We start from the raw sequence: 6000 nt of genomic DNA on the forward strand, positions 1-6000 counted from the left end.
TTCTTAAAGGTAAAGGGTTGGGTGCTAAGTGGACATTCTGGCAGTGTGAGGGCAGGATGTCAGCGGGCTCTGTGCTGCAGTAGACAGCACGGGTAGGCTATGATGCCATGCTATACGAGCTTCACTCTGCCAATGGGTCCCCATCAGGAAATTGTCAAGAAAATGCTGTGGTGGACATGTACTAAAGCTAAAAAAAAATAGATGCAAATACACACAGCTGTTCAGAAGATTTTCAAAATTAATATGCAGCTTAAACCAGAGGCTTTTCTGTTAGGATTATTGAACAGGCAGAATAAACACGTGGAACTTTATTTTTGTGTATGACAATGGTGACAAGATTATTATATGCTCAGAAATGGAAATCTTCAATATTACCTATAGTAGAAGAATGGCTGGTGAAAATGGCGGAACACTGAGATGGCCAAACTTACTTCTTTGCTTAGGAAAAAGACATCTACATTTATTGCTAATTTGAAACCCCTTATAGACTTTTTGCATGAAACTGAAAAAGATGAATTGATGACTTATGGTTTTGCAGAATAAGAGAGGGAAAAAGATTATAGATAAAGGAAAGATTGATTATGTAGCTATAGAGAAGGTGATTAGAGTAAACTAAGTTGTCAGTCGTAGACAAAAATCATAAGATATTCCCTTATTTTCTTTCTACTTTTTGTTTTCGTACTTATTGTTTCCTTTTAATTCCATTTTTTCTTTTCTGTTTTTTCTCGTATATGTATGTTGTTCTAAAAATCTTAATTAAAAATGGTATATAAAAAAAGAAATTGTCAAGAAAATGCTTGGGGCATGGTTTAGTTATGCAGGCTTTCCTGAAGAAGAGGCAACATGTTGGAGGCCCAAGTTACATTTGAGAAGAGGATACTAGAGGGTTTGTGGCATTTTTGTAATATCTGGTTGTTCATAAATAGCAGGAGGAGACCAAGTAGACTGCCAGCCAAGAAACAGTTATCTTTAACCAGCAGCAGTTCCCCAGAACACAACAGCATAGCCTTTCATTCCACAAAATTAGTTCATGCCAACACTCTGGGATTGCATTCAGATACAAATGAAACCTGGAAGTATTCAGGTTTGTATGTTTTCTTCTCTCCTTCCTCCTTGTTATGACATCAAAATTGGATTTAACAGTAAACCTACAGACCAGGATTCCAAAGGATTAGGCCCCATCTGGAATTTTAGCAAGCTAACAAACCATACTTTGCTGTTTCACCCAGTTGGGATAGCTGTGGTTTGTTGGGAAGTCTTCAGAATCCCAGTCATGTGCAAGGAAAGCAGAGTTCATGAGACCAAGGACATACAAGCCTTGCTCTTGTAATGACAATCCGTGGTGTGCTATGGCTAAGTTAAGCCTCAGATGTGATTTGTGTATTGTTGTGTGTTGTACTATTGTAATCATTCAGCTGCTAGATTCTCCAATCTGGACAGGAAAATCTGGGAGGTGAATGATTACAATTAGGGATGGGCACAAACCTAAATAATCCAGTTTGGTTTGGGGCAGCCCCCAAACTGAGCCAAAGGCCCCCACCCAAACCAAGCTGTTCCTGTGAGTTTGGTTCCCCCTTTCTCCACAGCCAGGAGAAAGGGGGGGTCACCTGGGAAGGGTTAAATGGCTGCGAGCCATTTAACCCATCAATTTTGCTTCCCCCCACTTCGAAGTGGGGGGGAACTAACAGGTTTAACAGCTTGCAGCAATTTAAACCTAACAGTGGGACAGATGCACCAATCAGCTGTTAGGCTGAAATGGCTGTGAGCCATTTCACTGGTTGGTTTTGCTTCCCCCCCTGCTTTGAATTGGGGGGAAGCAAAACCAACTGATGAAATGGCTCACAGCCATTTCAACCTGATAGCAGGGTGGGTGTGCCCATCAGCTGTTAGGTTGAACCTAACAGGTCAGCTGCAGACCCGTGCCACTCAGCTGTTAGGTTTAAAGGCCCTGAACGGCTGAACCGGACAAAAGTCCAGTAAATGTTTGGGGAAGGTACATTCCCCAAACATTGGTTTGGGGGCTCCAAACTGGCCCATGTTTGGCCGAATTTTGGCTTCTGAGCTGGTTTGTGCCCATCCCTAATTACAATACTGCAATATCCCCACAATATGTGGATATTATCTTGTCTCTTGCTGACAACATTCTAAACTAATTCTTCTTGCCCACACCTAGCTGATTGGTGTGACTTGATTTTTTACCTCTAGGAATATCTACTGAATATCCATGCCCTGTAACCAAACCCTATTATGGTTAAAATATACAAAAGCTTAGAGAAATGCTCATCCCTTCTCTTGACACACACAAAAAAGGGCCACTTCTGCACTGTCATCTTTGTCACTTGTTTGTCCCTATTGCTTCAGGGTTCTCCCCCCCTCCCATGTGTTTTGTTCTCTCTAGTAGTCCCAGAGGGAGCAAAACACATGTGGAAAAGGAGGGGACACCCAAAGCAATAGGGACAAATGAGTGACAAAAATGACAGTGTGGAAGTGGCATGTTGTGGTCTTATGATGAATAAAATAAGAAGTGTAGCTCCAAAGCATGGCTTTGCCAGTATTATTCTATCTCTTGGGGAGCCAGAATGAGAATTTATCTGCACCTCTGTATGTAGCAGGCAAACCATCCCAAGAGTGACAGGTGTAGGACAAAAGTAGGAATGAATCTGCATTTCAGAATTTCTTACTTGTCCAAAGCATGCGTCATTTCTTTTCACAGCTCCCCAGTGAAATCAATAGATCCCTGCTTCAAAACTGGTGGCTTAATATGGTCGTCTAGTAGTGTGAAGGCTTCCTTTCACTTCTTTGCAATGTACGTATAGATTAACTCAAATGATTTTTTTTCTGATGAAGTACCTGTCTCTTCTTTTGTTATAGAGTTCTTTTTACTCACTGCTACATTGACAGGCCTCGGAATTTTTCTAGCTGTCATATCATCACACAATAGGATCTGTGCTGTACTGCCAGTGCTCTGCACAGTTTAATTTTCACAGGGTACAATTATACAAGCCTCCCTTCATGACTCCCCTTGTTTCTAAAGGCGGCTTTGGAAAGCCTTGTAGAATCCTTGCAGCTCACCAGCCGCTGGTCCCACAGGTCTTGTAGATTGTAGAGCTTAAGTGACAAATTTAATAAAGTTTCATAACTGGACAGCGCACACACTGTCATCATTAAACAGTATCTCTGTGCAAGCTGGTAAAATTCCATAGCTTGTGTTCCATAGCGCAATATTTTTCCCATTGTAAAATTAACATTTAGCAACTCACGATGATATTTTCTTGACTGTATCTAACATGTTAACATGTGTATTTCAGTTTGAATGGCTACATGAAGTCCGTGGCAGACTGACGATGTAACTTAACCCAAACGTTCTTGGCAGGCTATAGCTGGTGACCAGGGGCAAGGTGAGCCAAGCCCCAGCAGCTTCAAATCCACTGCAAAAGCTGCTTGGCTCAGACCCTCCAGCAGCACCAATTAATGTCAGCTCACAAGCTGCTGCCTCCTTCACCACCCACAGAGGCAATGGGTAAGCTGAGGCCCATTGTTGGTACTGCTGATCAGATAGGAGCCTGTACAGTGCCACAGAGGCCACTCGGCTTACCTTGTTCCTGGGCCATTTAAATTTCCCAGTCCACCTGTGTATGAAGTGATGATAACAAGGAGCATTTACAAAGGTAGCCCACCTGAAAAAGCTGGTGTAGCATAGCAGCCAAAAGAATCAGATACAAATCAGATCACAGATCCTGACCAATGCACCCTCTAATCTGTGCAGCTTTGTGAGCAAAAATTCTACTTGGTGAGCTCCTGGCATTAAAGTTGTGAGCGAGCGATTTGGCTACTGCATAAAGGAGTCATCCTTCCTGGGCTGAGATGAAAATGTGTGAGCCGGAGGCTAGAAAACTGTGAGCTAGCTCACACTCACGCAGCTTAGAGGGAACACTGATCTTGACTGGTCTTTAAATTCAGATCACTGCTGCATGCAGTCCCTGTTTGAACTGGGGCCATGAGGAGAGGTGTAACCCCAGAATTCACCTAGAGGTGAACTACTGGGAAGAATGAAGCACAGTGTAACAGAGATGACAGGGGGTTCCATCTGTGTGATCCTGCACAGTTTTACTAATCCAAACTGCCCTGCTGCCCTATCATGCTGCTATTAACTATTTAAACAGGGGAAAGATGGATATGGGTCATTCCCCCATCTGTTTCTTGAAAGACCTATAACAAGGCAAGGGACCTTGTTTTGATTTGTGGAACTATGCAGTGGTGAAAGAGTTAAACCCTTTCTCCATTATCCCCATAGTCTCAATCTGTATTGGAGCACCAAGAAACGATAAATGAATTTAAAGAGATGACAGAATATTCTATCATGGATCTCCAGTGTCACATGAGATTTGATCCTCAGGTAGTTCCCAGTTTCACCTGCCCTGTTGGTGGAAAGGCAGTTTTATTCAGCACTTTTCTCATGGGGCTATACCGTCCCCTAAGAATGAGGTTTCCAGCACATATCCAGCATTGTCCCTGGATGTTCAAGCAGTGCTTGTGGTAAAGGTCATTTTTTCTCTGCTTAGACTTTTGTGCTGGCTAGCTGGGCTTCTCTTACATCTTGATTTCATCCATATTCGACTACTATGACACAGTTAACAGGGGGGCTGGCTTTGAAGAGTATTTGGAAACTTGAGTTGGTACAGAATGTAGGTGTAGCTGTACTGATGGGGACTAATGAAAGCCAGTGTGGTGTAGTGATTAAGATCAACGGACTCGAATCTAGAGAATTGGGTTTGATTCCCCACTCCTCCATATGAAGCCAGCTGGGTGACCTTGGGCCAATCACAGTTCTCTCAGAGCTCTCTCAGCCCCACCTACCTCACAGGGTGTCTGTTGTAAGGAGAGGAAGGAAGGGCATTTGTAAGTCACTCTGAAACTCCTTCAGGTAGTGAAAAGAGGGATATAAAAACCATCATCATCATCATCATCATCATCATCATCATCATCATCATCATCATCATCATCATCATCTAACTCAAATATTGTTCCACCTTCCTCTTTTCTGAGTCTCTGAGACTCCTTGACTTTTAAAGCCCTAACCACTGCTTCCTTCAGTATGGGATACCTGTGTCCTAAGAGGCTTAGGTGAGGCTTTACTCTCTGTTTCATTTCTATGGTAGGTTTGGTGGACGTGCACATGAGGAGAAGCCTTTGTGATGGTGGTGCCCAGGTTGTGAATCCTCTAACCCCAAAGGTATGTATGTTGGTCTCCTGCCCTTATGGGTCAAGATGTTATTACTTTACCATGCCTTTGGCCTGGATGGTGCCTAATGTTACCTCATCTTTGGGATGTGCTCTTTGTGTTCTTTTTCTTTTGTTCTGACTCTGCCATTTTTATTTATAGTTGTGTTTAAAATTTGGAGGGAGTTTGTACTTTGAATGATGTGACTGTTATTATTGGTATTATTATTTTTTTATTGTTAGGTGCTCTGAGGGTCCCTTGCAGGTGGAAAAGCAGGATAAAAAGAGCTCAGTAAGTTAACCATGCTGCCATTCATAAACCAGTTAAGTTAGCCCACTTGATCTTAAAAGTAATTTCTGCTGCCTTCTTGTATAAACCAGGATGTGGCCAAGGCTTAATGTTAGAACACTCAGAAGTCTTAGAAGGTGCCAGGATCAATCCCTGTCAGCTTCAGTTAAAGAATCTCAGATAGCAGTTGTTTTTCTGCCTGAAACCTGGAAATCCTTTGCCTATCAGCATAGAGAATACTGAGCTATTTGATATAAGGTAGTTTTCAGAGGTTAAGTGGATAGGTGGAAAGAACTGGATGTTGCTGTAGTCTAGTTCATTTATGATTCACACATTAATTCACATCCAGAGTACAAGTATGTTGCAGCATCATAGCTGTTTTATATGACTGCCCTTCTGCAGTAGGCTGCTACGCTCAAAAGTCCATAAAGGAGGCCGGTTCCGGGTTCGCTGAGAACGGACACATGTAGCTTGCACTGCTCATCTGCTGC

This window comes from Gekko japonicus, unplaced genomic scaffold, assembly GCF_001447785.1.
Source record: "Gekko japonicus isolate JY-2015 unplaced genomic scaffold, Gekko_japonicus_V1.1 scaffold335, whole genome shotgun sequence".
Taxonomy (NCBI): Eukaryota; Metazoa; Chordata; class Lepidosauria; order Squamata; family Gekkonidae; genus Gekko; species Gekko japonicus.